This window comes from Nanorana parkeri, unplaced genomic scaffold (assembly GCF_000935625.1).
Source record: "Nanorana parkeri isolate BGI_ZX_2015 unplaced genomic scaffold, ASM93562v1 scaffold1001, whole genome shotgun sequence".
NCBI lineage: Eukaryota > Metazoa > Chordata > Amphibia > Anura > Dicroglossidae > Nanorana > Nanorana parkeri.
The window spans coordinates 3,437-21,612 of NW_017307269.1; the positions used below are offsets into that span (position 1 = coordinate 3,437).

General features: G+C 45.3%; 1 long non-coding RNA gene across 1 annotated transcript in view; it reads left to right on the top strand.

The window, feature by feature from the left end:
- The window catches only part of LOC108795747, a 24,735-nt gene that overhangs the window by 147 nt on the left and 6,412 nt on the right, over positions 1-18,176 (top strand). Inside the window, exon 2 of the long non-coding RNA XR_001941765.1 lies at positions 10,805-10,811. This is a non-coding gene — a long non-coding RNA (uncharacterized LOC108795747). The remainder of the gene's footprint in view (positions 1-10,804; positions 10,812-18,176) is intronic.

Consider the following 18,176-nt stretch of genomic DNA (forward strand, 5'->3'; position numbering starts at 1 on the left):
ATATTATTATTATTATTTTTATTGTCTAGGAGAGAATTATGCTGGGACGCCACCTAATGCCTCCTGGGATTGCCACAACACATCCCGGGAGGCAGACACATCCTCAAGAGTGCAGACACACTGCAAGATCTCACACATACACAGATGTGCTACAGGTCTCTGCCAGGCCCTGAATACCTGGCAGGGACCTGCAGCAGATTTGAGCCTCTTTTATTCACTCATATTTGTCACATCAAAAATTGCAACGTTTCGTGGCCGCGCAGGGTCCCCTTCATCAGGCTTAGCATGACCAAATGTTAAGCCTGATGAAGGAGAGAAGCTGATTGGTTGTTGTGAACAGCTGCTCCAGATTTTGTCTGCTCAAGTTTTGATAAATTTCCCTCTCAATCTTTTGTTCCTCTTAGATACAGTCCCACGTTAGAATATAGAAAAAGGGACGGAGAGAATAGAAAGAATTCTATATTGTAAGTGCACTAATATTTCAAATGGTATCAATGTCAATATCATTGATTTAGCTTTTTTAGCCTTTATTTGTAAACTATTCTTTAGAGACTCGGGGTCTGAAAGCTTTCACAAAGTCATATATACAGTTCGGAAAATAATGATTTCATCCTCCGTAGATTTTGTAAGTTTACAAAGAAATGTTAGGTATAGGTGTATTTTAAATGATAGAGACAGAATATCAACCAAAAATCCAGAAACAACACAAATGATACAAATGTTATAAATTGAGTTGCAGTTCAGTGAGCAAAATACGTATTTGATCCCCAAGGAAAACATGACTTGGTACTTGATGGAGAAACCCTTGTTGGCAAACGAGGTAAGACGTTTCTTGTAGTTGGTTACCAGGTTTGCACACGTCAGGAGGGATTTTGGTCCACTCTTCTTTACAGATCTTCTATAAATCCTTAAGGTTTCTTGGCTGTCGCTTGGCAACTTGTAATTTCAACTCCCTCCATAAATGTTCTATAGGATTAAGGTCTGGAGACTCCATGACCTTAATGTGCTTCTTCTTGAGCCACTGCTTTGTTGCCTTGGCGGTATGTTTTGGGTCATTGCCATGCTGAAAGACCCATCCACGACCCATCTTCAGTGTTCTGGCTGAGGGAAGGAGGTTCTCATCCAAGATTTCACAATACATGGCCCCATCCATTGGCCCCTCAATGCAGCAAAGTCGGCCTGTACCTTTAGCAGAGAAACACCCCCAAAAAGCATAATGTTTCCACCTCCGTGCTTGACTGTAGGGATGGTGTTCTTAGGGTCATAGTCAGCATTGTTCTTCCTCCAAACACAGCGAGTCGGGTTCATGCCAAAGAGCTCAATTTTGGTTTCATCTGACCACAGCACTTTCTCCCAATCCTTCTCTGAATCATTTAGATGTTCATTAGCAAACTTCAGACGGGCCTGTAGATGTGCCTTCATGAGGAGGGGGACCTTGCAGGAAGCTGCAGTATCTCAATCCATGGCGGTGTATTGTGTTACAATGGTTTGTTTGGTGACTGTGGTCCCAACTGCCTTGAGATTATTAACAAGCTCCTCCCATTTAGTTCTGGGCTGATCCCTCACTTTCACATGATCATCCTTACCCCATGAGGGGAAATCTTGCATGGAGCTCCAGACCAAGGGTGATTGATGTTTTTTTGTATTCCTTTCATAATCGCTCCAACAGTTGTTTTCTTCTCACTGAGCTTCTTGCTGATAGTCTTGTAACCCATTCCAGCATTGTGCAGGTCTACAATCTTGTCACTAACGTCCTTTGACAGCTCTTTGGTCTTGCCCATGGTGGTGAAGTTTGAATGGAAGAAAGAGATTCTGTGGACAGTTGTCTTTTATATACATAACAAGTTGCCATTAGAAGCACCTTCTTACATTGACAGGACTAATCGGTGTACCACATAGACAGTCTGTGGGAGGAGCCAGAATTATTGTTGGCTGGTAGGGGATCAAACACTTATTTTACTCACTGAACTGCAGCTCAATTTATAACATTTGTATCATGTGTTTTTTTCTGGATTTTTGGTTGATATTCTGTTTGTTTCCTCACTGTAGCTATATACTGTATAAACAAAGTCTGAAAAAATATATCCTTTTCCCCAAATGTTATGTGCTCTAGCACGGTCTCCAAAGTGTAATCCGGAGGAAAGAGTTTTAATCATCTTCAGGGTGAAATTAAATAGATTTGAGTGGTGTTCTCTAAAATATAGCTTCCTTAAGAGCATCATAAATAAAGCACACTCCTCACTAATGGAAGTTTTGTGCAGATAATGGCATGCAAAGCAGAAATGTGTTTTTGCACTTTCTAATATTAAATGTTTGACCGTGTTACATGGAGGTTAGATTATACATGAAATACACCTAAATGATGACATTGATTTCTACAAGCTCCTCCTCTTAGAAACAATTCTAAGATTATTCTAGTAATATCTACAAGAATGTACTATTGGAGGAGCCAATGGGTCTGATTTATAGGCAAAACTACTTTTCCAGTAGTACAGAGCATTATACAAGAGAAAGTAGAGATGGGTTCATGTTCCTGAGCCTTCTTATCCCTCTCAGCATCCCAGAAACCTCTTCTCCCTACATTTGTCTTGGTGAGTTTAGCTACAAGTGTTCAGAAGTGGGAACCACAATAAGGAAATTTCCTCTTCAACCTTTCTGCATGGGGTACTGACCCACAAGTGCCTTTTGATAAATACAACATTGGCAATACGTAAAGTACTGCTTTGTAGCTTCTAGCTACCAGACCTAAATTGGAAGGTTGACTATACTGTGAGACGGCAATAGTTCCAGATATGAAAGTAATAATCTGTTCTATTTTTGGAAAAGTATAATCATGCCTAAATATACTCTATAGCTATAGTGTCCGGATATTGCGAAGTACAGGTGTAATCATAACACATTCACCTAATGGAGTACTTAGAAGAAAAGCCCCACCAAGACTGTTCAAAGTCTCTGTTCGTAATATTATAATATTCTTATGATCTAAGCGGTCATAGTAAGGACAGGAAAGTGTCAGAAATGATTCTCAGAACTACAATACTGAACAGTTAAGTTGTTATTATTGTCAGCTCTTATTACATGCTGGCTTGTCTAGGTGTAGCAGTCACAACTGTTCCAGAGTCATTTTCTCCCTATGGACGCTTGAGTCCCAGAGTTTTTCTTTTCTTTACTATATTATATAAAGACCATTACACCTTGATTTTTTTCTTAATAAACATGTATTGATTTTGGTAGCAGATTTGGGTAGATACATTTTTATTTAATAGGTTTAATTAAGAAAAAATAGTGAAAACATTCGAAAAAAATTAACTTTTTTTCCAGCTTACGAAATGTATGTAATCAATAAAGTCTTCTGAAGACATCTCATTAGTGGTGATACTCTCCCATTCACACCACAACCAGGAAAGGTCCTGTGGTCAATGACATCCACTGGGTGTTATATAGCTATCTGCTCCCTGTTCAGAACTGCAATTCTAGTGCCTAGCAGAGGGCACTGTTCCACCATAGGCTTCTTTTGGAACTCCGAGAGTGAATTTCAGTGACTGCAAAGGAAATCCATACTGGAAGAATGGATAGCTGTGAAATGTGTTGTTCTCATTTGTTAAGCTAAATGAGAAGGATTATTTATGATGGCACGGTATTTTATATTGTTGGGTCCGTATCATTTTTAAAAAGTAGCAGTCATGTTGATCAGATCATAAAGTATCTCCTTATTTAAAATTCATTAATTACATTACCATTTTTCTAGCATATATAAGTAAAAAGGTGTGTTGCAGTGAACCATGTTCTTTAACACAACACCTTTTCATTACCACCAATCACTGTGGCACACTTTATGTAGTGCACTTTTAGCCCACAGGAAACTGCCCTACCATGAAACGGCCACCTGGCCGTGTTTGCCTCCTAGGTCAAATGTTCCCAGTCCTTCCCTAGCTTAGGCTACCCAGTGACATAAGAAGAGTCAAATGTTAGGTAATAATGCAGTCTTACTGATTTTGCCAGAAGTCTGCACATAATCCTAATACATACTGTAGATTTGTTTCAGTGAGCCTTTACTTCCTGACCAATCAGGAATCCAGGCTGCCTAGCAATAAGTGAAGCCGGCTTGCTAGCCAATCAGGAAGCCAGGAGGCAGGTCATAACCTCATTATCAGCACCAATGCTGATACTAGTATCGGTACAGCCCTACTTTTCTTTATTCAAATTGTCTCTCAACACCTAAAAAGGCACTATGAGAGAAATTGTTATCGCTCCTGACAGGCACCCATGGTAAATTCCTACACATCTGGGAACCATGGACAACATATGCCAGTCCTTGATATTTTATGCATAGCATTCTTCCTAAGACACATGAACATTTATTATTAACCCACTAAAAGGATTGACTGTTAAATGTTGGTAACCTGTTCTATTTTACTTCACTAAATTTCATGATTTTATAATGATCTGTGTTTTACCCTCCTGCCGTCCGCCCGTTGAGAAAAAATGGACGGACGGAAGACTTGCATTTGCGGGTTACCGTCCCCAGACGGCATTTTTTTCCTGCTCGCGCGCACGGGCAGGAATAACCCGTCCGTTCTGCACAGCCATTACCGGCTGTTTCACATACAACCGTTCTCAGCATCTTCCTCCTTGGTGATCTCCCTCCGTACAGTGAATGCAGAAGTGATGTGTATTACATCACTTCCGCATTCACCTGTCAGTTATCTGGCTGCTATAGCCAGAGAAAAGAAGCTGATGAAGCAGATCTCTGCTTCATCAGCTTCTTTTGGGGTCCCCAGGTGACATTAGGGGTCCTATAAAGTGTACCCGTCAGTGTGCCTTTGCTATTATATAGGGGAATTGTATAACCCCCATTGTAATAGCAATAAAAATAAGTGTACAATAAATATAAATAAAAAAAGTTAACCCCCCCCCCCCCAAAATGTTTAGGTCCCCCACCCCCACGTTTACACACATATAAAAGTAAATATGCGTCAGAGCGCGAAAACGACAATTGTGCAATTTTAAGGCTTGAAATTTTTGGTGTCTTTTTACCTGACGTGACCCCGTCTTTTATATTTTACCAAAAAATTGGGTAATAATAAATGTTTTATAATTTAATATAGGGGAAACAGTTTTTTCTTTTTAATTTTCTGTAATTTCTCCTGAATATAGTAAAAAATAAAACCCGTAGTGGTGATTAAATTCCACCAAACGAAAGCTCTATCTGTCCCCAAAAAATGGTATAAAATCAATTTCAGTACAGCGCTGCATGACGGAATAAATGTCAGTCAAAGTACCGCAGCGCTGAATACTGAAAAATGGCCGGGACAGGAAGGGGGTTTAACACCGCGGACTTTAAATGGTTAAGTTACACTATGTCTACGTGCCTACACTTTCTGATGTCTAAGGCTACTTCGTCAGCTCACTGAACTTACTGCACACGCTGTAATATACGTATGTACCCTACCATTTTTGACTAAAATCAATAAAAAAACATTGTGAAAGAAAAAGGCACTATGAGGTTAATTTACTGAAGGCAAATAAACTGTTCACTATGCATGGGATTTTTCCTTAGCTTGGTAAATGGGGTGAACATTCACTTTGCAAAGAATACCTGATCATGTGCAAAGAAAACGACAGAAAACTGTATTTTTGCTGCCACAAGATTAGATGATGGAAGTCTGCAGAGCTCCACCTCATTCTCTAAGTTGAAGGAAAGTTCCCTTGCAAAGTCAACAGCCTATTTCAGTAAATCAGCCTCAGTACGTCTATATTTGGGTGATACAGTCAAATGTACTTTTCTCTCTGTTTTACCTCAGTGACCACTCTCAATACTTTCTGCAACTCATATTTGAAATGACAGCAGCCCCACACGCTTGGTAATCTACAACGCATTGTGACCCTTCAATAAAACTCTACTGAAAGATAATTAGCATGGGAAAAGACTGTCTACTTGAAGTGGAGTAAGCCTGTTCTCTCTGAATGTTCGAGGTATTACGTGAGCTATGCTCAAAGACTGACTCAGTCTGTGAAATGAGGACTAAGCTCATATTTGTAGAGTGCCACTAGTGAAGCCTTGTTGATCTGTAGCTTTTTAAAGTCTACAGTAAGGCTGTCAACAAAACCAAGTCTGTATTAGTCTGATCCACACCCTCTGTTTGCAACGCTATATTGCAATTACAACTTTTTAATTGCACTTCTATTTACTCCAGACAGCACAGGGGTTAGTTTTCTGCCTTGCGGCGCTGTGGTGATGGGTTCAGTTCCCATTTTGCACACTATCCTTATGAAATTTGTGCTCTGGTTTCCTCTCATTATCAAATCTCATATGGGTAGGTTCATTGGCATCTCACTGATTTGACCATAGACTGAATTTTCCTACTCTGCCATAGTTGGTCTTAAAGTGACACTAAACTCAGGAGTTAAATCTTAAAAATGCATTCAAGTACCTTAACTATTAACAGCAATGGGGGGAATTTATCAATACTGGAGCAGCTGTGCATGGTAACCAATCAGCTTCTCCCTTCAGTTTGTTCAGTTAAGATTTGAAAATGAAAGGTGGATGCTGATTGGTTACCATGCACAGCTGCTCCAGATTTTGTCTGCTCCAGTTTTGATAAATTCCCACCAATGTATCTTATTTGTGTATCACTCGGCTGTAGATCCTCAAATCATCTCTAAATTCATGCTGACACTGTCCTTCCTTCTGTTCCCCTATGGTCCTTGTGTGTGCTGTAAAGTAGCCACCGCTCCAAGCTCACTCCCGTGATAGACTACAATCTCAATACAAATTAGTAAACTAAACATGAGATTGTAGTCCATCACAGGAGAAAGCTTGGAGCGGTGGCTCCAAGCAACACACACAAGGACCATAGGGGAGCAAAAGTAGCCACCCTTCAGAAGGAAGGACAGTGTCAGCACCAATTCAGAGATGATTTGAGGATCTACAGCCGAGTGATACACAAATAAGATGCATTTTTGTTAAAGGAGAACTATGAGGTGAGTGCTTTTCACTCATAATCTGAGCCGACCTGTGACAATGAAACTGTCACAGGTCGGCTCAGTAGATCGGGAGGTGAGCGAAGACATACCGGCGCTCGCTCACTTCTCGATCCTGTGCCGGCAGAGAGCCGTGACGGGAGGGACTGGATTTCCCCTTCACCTGACCGATCCTCCAGCGCTGACTGGCGGAACGGACGGGGGAGGGGGCGGGTACAGTTGGCTCTGCCTCTAGATAGGCAGAGCCAGCTGTCACTCACGCAGCTGGGCGGATCCAGACATAATTGTCGGGATCCATTCCGGCTGAGGCGTCTCAGTATACCGCGAGCTGTAGCTAGCCCCATACTGAGCTTTGGGTGGCGGGAGGACGCTAGTTTGTGTCCTCCTGTTACCCTTAAGAGAACTATGGGGGAAAGGCCTAAACCCATAGTTCTCCTTTAATAGTTGAGGTACTTGAATGTATTTTTAACAATGATCTCCTGAGTCTAGTGTCACCATAAGAAAATAGAAAAGTTGTATATTTAAATTGTATCTAAACACAAGAATAACATTATAATAAGGGCAGCTTATCAGTCCTTAGATGTGGTGGCTGCATAAGTTTTCCTTTTTTTTTAGGATTTCCACCTTCATTTTCATCTGGTAACCCTGCCAGTAACACACTTTCTGTCCTAAGGTGAACTAGGGTCACCCTAGGACAGAAGTATACTAGGGCTTCAGAACATCTTCCACTCACCTTATTGCCATAACAGGGTGGGAGGTGTTCTATAGTTCTTACTCCCTGATATCATTTGTTTGTCTCTGCTTTTACATTGTGACAGGGCTAACACAGGAGTTTGTTTGTGGCACCCAGTACTGGAGAAACAGTCGTGTAGTTCAGGTCGTTAAATACTGCTGACATTCTATGTGCACGGAATGGTCCTTCACAAAGTTCCAGTTGCAGTTCACTCCTTTTCTGCAGCAGCATAAAACAGATTGGATTTCATAGAACATCACTGCAAAACGGGATGGGGGAAATGCACAATGAAAGCTTGATTAGCTTATTGATTGATATTGTATAGAAAAGTATAAGCATTGTAGCCAGCCAGTCTAAAAGCTCCTCTTCTAGTGTGTGCGTGATAACATCCAATCAGTTGTTTCCATGAGACAGCCCATTATCTGCAGATACATAGAAATGGTATTGTGAAAAGAGTAATATCCAGTGGTATCTGTTGGCTGTAAAGTCTAATTAGTCTTAAACTGGCCATACATTGTGCAAAGTTCATCATGAACCGGCAGAAATGTGCACAGTGGGTTCTGCTGTCGGCACCCTTTCAGCTGGTATCCCTCAATCAGATGATCAAAGGAGCCAGTTGGAAAATCTATGACCAGACACTGCTTTGCAGCCAATAAGCTGCCAGCACCATTCTTGTATTCTGACAACAGCTGGCTGCCACTGTCAGAATACAAAGGAAACAGCGACGGATTCCTCGTTTTAGGCTTGTACTCATTGATGGAGGAATCTGTTCTATATTTGTCGTTTAGCCCACAGGTTGATAAACAAACATAGAACAGTGTATGGCCAGCTTTACTTGTAGATGGTTGATGATGGTCAAGGCAAATCCCTATTTCTTCCAATCCCTGGTGTTTTTCTTCTTTTGTGCTCTCACAGTCTTTCCTGCTGGTCTAGTGTTTCCCGTGCTTGTTTGCACTACCTTACTAATTTACTTCAAAATATGAAACTGCAAAACAGAATCACCACTAATATGTAGACCCAAATCAGCCGTTCCCAAATGCCTTCATCTAGACTTTTCTTTGTGCAGTATTTTAGACAAGTCTGTTTTACTTGTCTGACCGAGATTTGCCCCTGCCCATGTCTAGCTGATTGTTGGTTTTCCTTTCAAAGATTTATGATTTGTTGAGTTGACTCTCTGCAGGAGTCATAGGTATTTTATTTGTTTCCCCCAATTCGGCCCTGCTTTGTATGCATAACCTTGGCAGGGACAGTATACCAAATGCTACTTCAGCAACAACAACTGATGTGAGGGATTCCTTGTCTCTGAGAAGAATCCCTGGTTGTGTTGGGGTTATATTGGAGGTAAATAAACAATCAAATTCAGTATAAATGGTGTTAGTGTTTTGTTCTGATAGCTGTATTAGACTTGATCTGAAATAAGATAATACGAGGAGTGGGAAGATGTTCTCGGTAATGTGTTGCCTTTATCATATAGTTAGGAGTTCTAGGAGGACGTGCTTTAGAGCCCAATAAGGTTAAAGAACTGTGAGGTATCTGTCTGTATAAACATATTCACTAATATTAATAATTTCTGCTACAAAAAAAGATTGGTGCCAGGTTCCTAGAAAATGATGTACTCATAGATAAAATGGGCAGCCAATGCAGATCACATGATGTATATAAAGGTTCGATACATTAACAGGAACCAAATACAAAATAATGATTTAGACCTAAGTTTACAGTTCATGGCCTCCTTGTCACATATCACTTGGGGGCAGTCCCCTGTAAACATGACATAGTGGTGTTGTACCTCCTGGATGTCACCAACTGTGATTTATTTGATGTCCCAGCACAGGATTTCCTGGGAATTAGTCTTATACAAGCTTGTCTTTAGGATCTTGGTGTTTGCTCAGCAAACATGGCTGTGGCTGGCCTCTGGTGTGTTTTATAGCAGCTTGCACAGATGGAGGAGGGACAATGACCATCTTCAGCCCTTTTCTTCATCCACATTAGACAACTCCTTAGGTAGAAAAGCAAGCAAAAGACCACAGACCCTCTGATGGCCAAGGATGTAATGCTGGTGAAATTGACTGATTATCGGCAGACATAGTTCTACATCTTTTAAAAACATAAAACACACTTTCAATAGGTAGAACTCTAAGGCCCTGTTCACACCAAAGGGGCATTGTTTTTCGTTTTTTTTTTTATTCTTTATTTTCAGTTTTTCATTTGTACAAATAGTGGATAATTAGAGAAAAAGGAGTTGTGCAGTACAGTAAAATGCAGTAGGTACAGCATGAACCTGAGAAGTGTACATAAGACTTAACAATTCCATTGGTTTTGTAGCCCCAATATGGGCAAGGTAGACAGGTATTTCAGTGCGTATTTAAGCACCACCACCCATGGGTGAAGCGCAACCACTATGCTGCGGAATGTCGCACTAAGGAAGGCAGTGCAACCAGATACCTGCCATGCAGAGGTCGTATCATGGATGACACAAAGAGGTTGGGGGGGAAGGAGAAGACAGAGAAAGGTTTGGGACTGAGACTTGGGAAGGATAAGGAGGAGTGGAATCAGGGTAAGAGTTGACGTAAGCGTAAGGTGGGTGAGCATTCAGCCGAGTCCCGGCAGGCAGTAGGGGGGCGCGGTATTGGCCCTCTGGGGCAAGGGTGTTAGGCTATGGCGTCAGGCTATGTCTGGGGCCCCTAGATTTCGTATCTCCGCAGGTACGGCACGATATCCCATTCTACCATGAGTGCACCATACTTCGGGGAGTAGAGGTATTCCAGCCAGTGGAACCACGCTTTCCGGAACCTGTCGTCAGTATGGCGCAGAGTCGCAGTGAGCTCCTCCATTACCCGTGTTTCGTCCACCTTATGGAGCCACATTGTGACCGTGGGTGGGCTGGAGCTTTTCCAGCGTAGCGGGATACAGGCCCTGGCAGCGTTGACAAGGTGAATAAGCAGAGATGAGCGGTATTTTTTCAGAGACAGTGTGGACCTGTGGAGCAATAAGGCGGCCAGATCCCCAGCAAGAGACCTTCCTGTCAGGTGTTTGATAATCCGTGTGACTGCATCCCAGTAGTCCCTGAGGCTAGGGCAGGACCAGAAGATGTGTAGAATGGTTCCCTCTGCCTGTTCATATCTCCAGCATGTTGGTGGAGTTTGTGGGAACATTTTGTGCAGCCTAGTGGGTACAAAATACCATCTGGTAAGAATTTTGTATCCTGAGTAGCAGAAGCAGTGGAGGCTTTGTGGGTAAAGTGGAGTATGTAGTCTTTTTGTTCCTGTGAGAAGGTGGTGGATAAGTCCCTCTCCCATTTTGTCAGGAAGCCAGGATTGGGTAAGTCGGGTGTCAGTGTCAAGAGGGCATGGGCTTTTGACAGATCATGGTCAACGTATCCGCCCACCAGACATATGACTTCAAACGGAGTGAGGTCTGTGCGCGGTGGTGGGGAGGTGCTTAGTTTGACGAGGTAGCTACGCAGTTGAAGGGCCTGCCAGCGCAGTAGGGGAGGCGTAAACAGGTTGGTTAGTGCCTCCAGGCTTACTAAGTCCCGTCGAGGTAGGAAATGCCCCTGTCTGAACTTGTTTGCTGCTACGAGGCGTAAAAAGGAGCTGTCTTCTATACCGGGCGTAAAACTGGGGCCTCCCACTACTGGGGTCAGTAATGATGGGGACACATTATCCGTGAGTACTGTGGGCGACAGTTTAAGTATTCGAATTGTGGTACCCGTGAGAGGGTGGTTAAGGATTTCTCTGGGCAAAGATTGTGTTGTCCACAGAAGGCCCGCCAGCGGTAGTGAAGAACCAGCCTGTTCAAGCTGCAACCACCGTTTGTCGGATGAGACGTTGCACCATTTGAACGCCCTAGCCATGTGCAGCTGCAACCACCGCTTGTCGGATGAGACGTTGCACCATTCGAACGCCCTGGCCATGTGCACTGCCAAATGATATCGGATAGGATCTGGGAAACCGATCCCCCCTTGAGCTTTAGGGAGCGCTAGTAGGGATTTGCTCAGCCTGTGTGATCCGTGTGCCCATAAAAAGGACGTAAATTCTCTCCTAACCAATTTCAGGAATGTCATTGGGATGTGCACTGGCAGTGTTTGGAATAGGTAGAGTAGTCGTGGGAGAACATTCATCTTGAGGACGCTATTTCTCCCGAACCACGAAAGAGTGCGCCCCGACCACTTGGCCAGATCCCGGCGAATGACTGAGAGCAGTGGCGGGAAGTTCATCTCGAAAACTTTACTGACCAGTGTGGGTAGTTTGGTCTCTAAGTAAGTGATATGGGAAGTGGGCCAGCGAAACGGAAAAGCTGCCTGGAGGTCTGCCAGCGTCGGCGGAGCTACCGTGAGGTTCAAAGCTTCCGATTTCTGAAAATTCATGTTAAAGTTCGATTATCCCCCGTACTTCTCTAGTTCAGTCATCAAGTTTGGGAGTGATATCGTCTGCTACAAACAGCAGATCGTCTGCCTACCCCGCTATTTTGTGGGTCTTAGGGCCTGAAAGTAATCCCGATATGTCTGGGTTGTTTCTAATTCTGCAGAGTAGGGGTTCCAGTGTGAGAATAAAAAGTAAAGGCGAAATTGGACATCCCTGTCTGGTGCCATTCAAAAGGGAAAAGTGGCCTGAGTACGTCCCATTAGTTCGCACTCGAGCCGTGGGTATGGAGTGTATGGCGTCTATGCATCTGCACAGGTTGTCTCCAAAGCCCATTTCCCGGAGTGTTGCTAGGAGGAACAACGAGCTTACCCGGTCGAACGCCTTTTCGGCATCCGTGGACAAGAGGACAGTGGGAATATGTTTCTCCGTGGCCAAGTGAATCGTGTTTAGTACTCTTATGGTGTTGTCCTTGGCCTCCAGGCCGGGCAGGAAGCCCACCTGGTCAGTGTGGATAAGCGTGTTCACGCTTTGCAGGAGGCGGTTAGCAAGGACCTTAGAAAACAGCTTCAGGTCCACATATAGTAGAGAGATCGGACGGAAGCTGGAGCAAAGGGCGGCATCCTTCCCCTCCTTGGGGATAACTGTGATAGTGGCCCCTGAGGGAGTCAACTGGGAAAGAGTGTCCGGCAAGTAGGGAATTATATGCCTGGAGGAATGGCGTGGTCAGCTGCTAAATGAATACCCTATAATAACGCAGGGAGAAGCCGTCAGGTCCCGGGGCTTTACGGGGTTGCATTTGTTTAAGGGCTGTGTTCCATTCCTCTGCTGTAATGGGCATGTCTAGCGTCACCGCCTCCGTGGGAGTCAAGGTAGGGAGGTTCGCCTGCGCAAGGTATGCTTGGGTTTTGGCCAGGAGTCTGGCGGTTGAGTCTGGGGTCTGCGGGCCCTCCAGGTTGTAGAGTTCCAGAAAAAAGTCTCTGAACTGGTCTGCCACTGCCTCTGAGCTAGTGAGTAAGCTGCCGTCCCTCCCCGTTATGGCTGGGATATAAGTCTGCGCCATGGCGTCCCAGAGTGCTAAGGCCAAGTACCTACTCGGTTTGTTGCCATACTCATAGTATGTCCTCCTAATCCTCACCTGTCTGGCCTTGATCCTACCAAGGAGCAAGTCTTCCAACTTTTGACGCAAAGTCCACAATTCGGCTTCCACTGCGACAGCCAAGGTTTGTTTGTGGCGGATCTCTAATTGGTTAATTTGGGCCAACAGCGTGGAGATAGTTTCTAGTCGCTTGCGCTTTGCATGTGAAGCATGCGAAATAAAGGTACCCCTCGTATAGCACTTGTGAGCTTCCCATATGGACAGGGGAGGAGAGACTGGTGTTTGGTTCTGTTGGAAAAATTGGGCTAGCTCCTGACTGATGCGGGTCGTCAGTAAGGGGTCATCCAGGAGGAGGTAATTTAGCTGCCAATGCCAATGTCTCGGACCCTCAGCGTGAAGGAGCATACTCATCAGAACCGGGGCATGGTCAGAGATGGTGAGGACATCTATGGAAGTGTGTCGTAATCTGTGCAAGTCTCTCTGTCTGATCAGGAAGTAGTCTATTCTCGAGTTGGTACGGTGAACGGTGGAGTAAAACGAGTAGTCTCGCTCTCGTGCGTGCATAAGGCGCCACACATCTACTAGTTGCTCCGCGTGGAGAGTCTTACATAGACGGCGAAGGAACGAGTAGGATAGATGCGAGGCATCTCTGGATACGTCGAGTTGTGGGTCCAGGGCGACATTGAAGTCCCTTCCATAAAAAGGATCCCCTCGACAAAGCCAGACAGAGCTAGGAAGCATTCCTCTAAGAAGGAGATTTGGTCAGAGTTGGGGGCGTACACGTTGACCATGGTGCCAAAGAAATGTCCTTTAACGAAGAGGTACCGGCCTTCCCCATCACTCACTGTAGCCAGATGCTGCCAACCTGAAGACCTAGCTATAAGCACACTGACCTGGCGGTGGGGGAGAAGCTATGGTATGTAAACGGGAAATGCAGGTCGGTAAATCTGGGTATGCAGTCTGATTTGAAGTGGGTCTCCTGCAAAAATGCTACCTGCACCCTGTGTCTCCACAAGTCCCCCAAGACCCTCGAACGCTTTTCAGGGATATCGAGGCCCTTCACATTCCAGGAAAGGAGGTCCGTCGGCTGAGTTGCAGCCCTTCCACTCACCTGCCGGGACATATCTGCTGATGTTGGGGGAATAGGAAGGGGGGACCTGTGGGGGGGGGGAGGGGGAAGGAGAAGGGGAATTTAGGGTCTGGGGAGAGAGAGAGAATCATCAGCCAGAGAGGAGAGGCAGGCAATGAAATGAAATGCGGGGGAATTAAGTATAGGGATGCAGTCCCCTATAGGTGGAGGAAGTACAGAGGAGAAAAGAAAAGTATGTACTGGTACAACAATATCTAACAAAATATCTCAATATGAATAAACAAAACAAAATATTCTACAACCCTCGACACTGGCAGCGAGGAGGGAACTTAGGTGGAGGAGTGTAAAGCAAGGAAACACCACGAGATGCTCCCTGCAGTACCCTCTAAATTAAGCTATCCCCATAGCAGAACACAGAGATAAGAAACAAACGTTGGGTCAAATTAGCGGTATCCCATCGATGATCCTCTAAGGCATAACAGCCGCCAGTTGTCTGTCGTCCAGTCTGAGAGCCACCCCACCCCAGCAGGCATTAGAGCTGGCATCTCACGGTCTCCATCGCCCCCTGTTGTCATCAGTGTTATTGCAGTTGGGGCTCAGAGACTCGCGTCACTCTCCCATGAAATAAAATAAAATAGCCCTCACGCCGTCGGCTGTACGGCGTAGCTAGCCCACTATCTTCTCACCAGCCGGTTAGGGTGCCCAAGGTGAGGGTCGGTGTGGGGGGTGGGTGGGTGGAGGGAATGAGGGGGAAGGGAAGAAGGGATGCCCCTATGGAGGTGGAGCCGACAGGTGGGCCAACCTGACAGGGTGACCCCAGAGAACACTCAAGGCTCTATAGCAAAAACCTTAAATATTAAACAGTAATTAAGTGCTCCATGGAGCGAAGGGTGCAAATCCTCCCAGAGGCGACGTCTGGTCGGAGAGGCCTGTATAAGAGTGTGGGTTATGACATATGAGTACTAAAAACTGTATTCAACAGAAAAACAGGGTGGTGCCCCGTGGTGACCGAGAGCAGTCTATAAAGGATATATCTTCACCACCGGCCTCCGGGCAAGTGTAGGGTGCAGGGGGATTTTTAAAGGCATCGGGAGACTCCAGACTCTATGTCCCGGTGGCAACATATGGGCGGGGTGTAGGGCAAAAGTCAACCTCAACGGTAGTCTGTGTTCCAGGAGGCTGTACAACAGCAGGAAGTGGGAGGGAATGTCATGAGACGACCGCCGTGTAGGCCCCGGTCAAGAAGAACCACGTAAAACTGAAGACGGTAGGTCCATGTACGAGATTTGCGTTGGAAACTAACCCTGTACCCTCACACCTCGTGAGAGGTGGGGTCGCGGCTCAGGTCAGCGTCAGATCGGAGGCGTGAGCGCCCTCTGCGGGGCCGCTGCGGTCTGGGAACCGGTGGTATTGCAGGCCTCGAGGCAGCAGGGGTCAGGAGCCAATCAGGAATCTCATCGGGATCTGTGCCCAAAAATTGAATAACACAGGAAGCTGGTCAGGCGTCAGCAGAATGAAGGTGGCTCATTTGTAAGACTCTCCAACAGAGGAGATCTGAGCAAGGAGTGGCCGCATCAGGCGCCTGAGAAAGAGCGTGTGCCTAGATAGATCAGTCATTATGGTGATCACAGCGCCGTCAAAGTCCACCGATTTTTTAATCCAGGCCTGCCGCATTATGGCTTCCTTCTGTGTAAAAAAATGAATCCAGTACAGGACATCTCTGGGGCCATGTCGGTCATTGCCACTGGGACCGCTGACCCTGTGGTCTCTGTCCATCTCCAGATGGGTCGTGGGGTCATGGTCTAGGAGCTGATTTAGTATGGCTTGTGTTGTAGACCGGAGGTCAGCACCTGGTGTGGACTCTGGCCCCCCCGCAGGCAAACATTGTTCCTGCGGTTCCTATTCTTCCCGTCATCCATCTTTAAATATAGCAGGGCGTGGGCCTTGGCTTGGGCCACGACCGCTGACTCAAGTGTGGAGACTCTGGTTGCCAGATCAGTATGGGAGGTTTCCGACACTGCTACCCTCTGTTCCAGTCCGGTAACGGTCTGGGCAGCCCCTTCAATCTCCCTTCTCAGGGCTCCTTCAACTTGTTGTGCCAGGCGGTGCACGTCTTCCCAGAACGCAGCGGCCCCGCAGAGGGCGCTCACGCCTCCGATCTGACGCTGACCTGAGCCGCGACCCCACCTCTCACGAGGTGTGAGGGTACAGGGTTAGTTTCCAACGCAAATCTCGTACATGGACCTACCGTCTTCAGTTTTACGTGGTTCTTCTTGACCGGGGCCTACACGGCGGTCGTCTCATGACATTCCCTCCCACTTCCTGCTGTTGTACAGCCTCCTGGAACACAGACTACCGTTGAGGTTGACTTTTGCCCTACACCCCGCCCATATGTTGCCACCGGGACATAGAGTCTGGAGTCTCCCGGATTTCAGAAGGGCTCCAAGGTCATCCCCGATCACATCCAGGAGACTCCCATCCGGCCATGTTTCAACGATCGGCAGACAGGAAGTGGTTAAGGTAAAATGCCTATACATGGTGGGGTATTTCTAACAATCTTCTGTCGTTTGTGGAGAAGGAAAACTGCAGCCGGTTATAAATTGGCCTCTAGGTCATACAAACTGAATAATAACTTTTGTGTAACCTAAAAAGGAAATGATTCTTTAGAAGTAACGTACCTTTCTCCAATGTGGAAAAGTACTTGACACCATCAAGCTGGGTGCTGTAAATATTACACAACACACGTCTTACTTAATGCAGTCTAATGAATGCCTTTGTCTATGTACTCCATGTATGTGAGTAGCCCACATAATTTATTTTTCACCTGAACAAACAGCAATTCCAGAAAAGTACACTGCCTCTTATGATAGTACGACGCCATGCCATGCGTGTTGTATGACTGTACAAACATAGCACTCGCATTAAGCTGCAGCTGTACTCTTAGCTTGCAGTACAGATCCGGAGACGTATATAGGTGATATACACTTCATGCTGCCAGTCCTTGTATAAAGGGCAGACAGAAGACATTTCCTGGGAGTATTTAATCTCCTTTTTTTACGGTTAATCACGTTACACATTTTGATTTAAAAAAATGCTTTGAACTGAATGAGTGTGACTTTACAATCCAAAGTTATCATTGCATTTTGTATCATACAAAGCTAACAATTCACAAGTCTTTATGCACTTGCACTGCTCAGTAGACATAAGGGAGGCCAGAGTAGGCTGTGAGCCACAGCTTCGGGCCCTTTTTTGATCCCCAGCAGTGAACTAATCCAACCTGCCCAATCAACATTCACCACTGGTTTAAGGCTCTTAGTTGTCATTAAAGGAGAATTATGGGGTAAGTGAAAAATAATTATCCCCATAATTCAAGCCGACCTGTGACAAAGACGCTGTCACAGGTGTTCTCTATTGATCGGGAAGTCAGCGAACACACAGCGCCGATCGCTGACTTCCTGATCCTCTCCCCACAGGCATTCCTCCCCTCCCCTCTCCGTTTCTCCAGTGCTGACTGGGGGAACTGATGAGGTAGGGGGCAGGCACAGCTCTAGAGAGGCAAAATCAGCTGTCAATCAGCCAGTGGGGTGGATCTCGACAGTATTGTCCGAATCCATTCTAGCTGTGGCGCGGCTCTGCGTCTCAGCATATAGCATTAGTATATGTCCTCCTGTAACCCTGAAAAGAACTAAGGGGAAAAAAAAAAGGTTAGGCCATATTTCCCCTTTAAATCTACATCATCTGCTGTTCAATTATTGTGACAATGGTAATGGTGGCTTAAATAAAACCTGTTACAACGGGTGAAACTGGTATTTTAAAAACAAACTTCAGGCTATGTATGCATGTCTCTCTCTCTCTATATATGTATAAATATATTTGTATTATTTAAATCTCTCTCCCCCCCCCCCT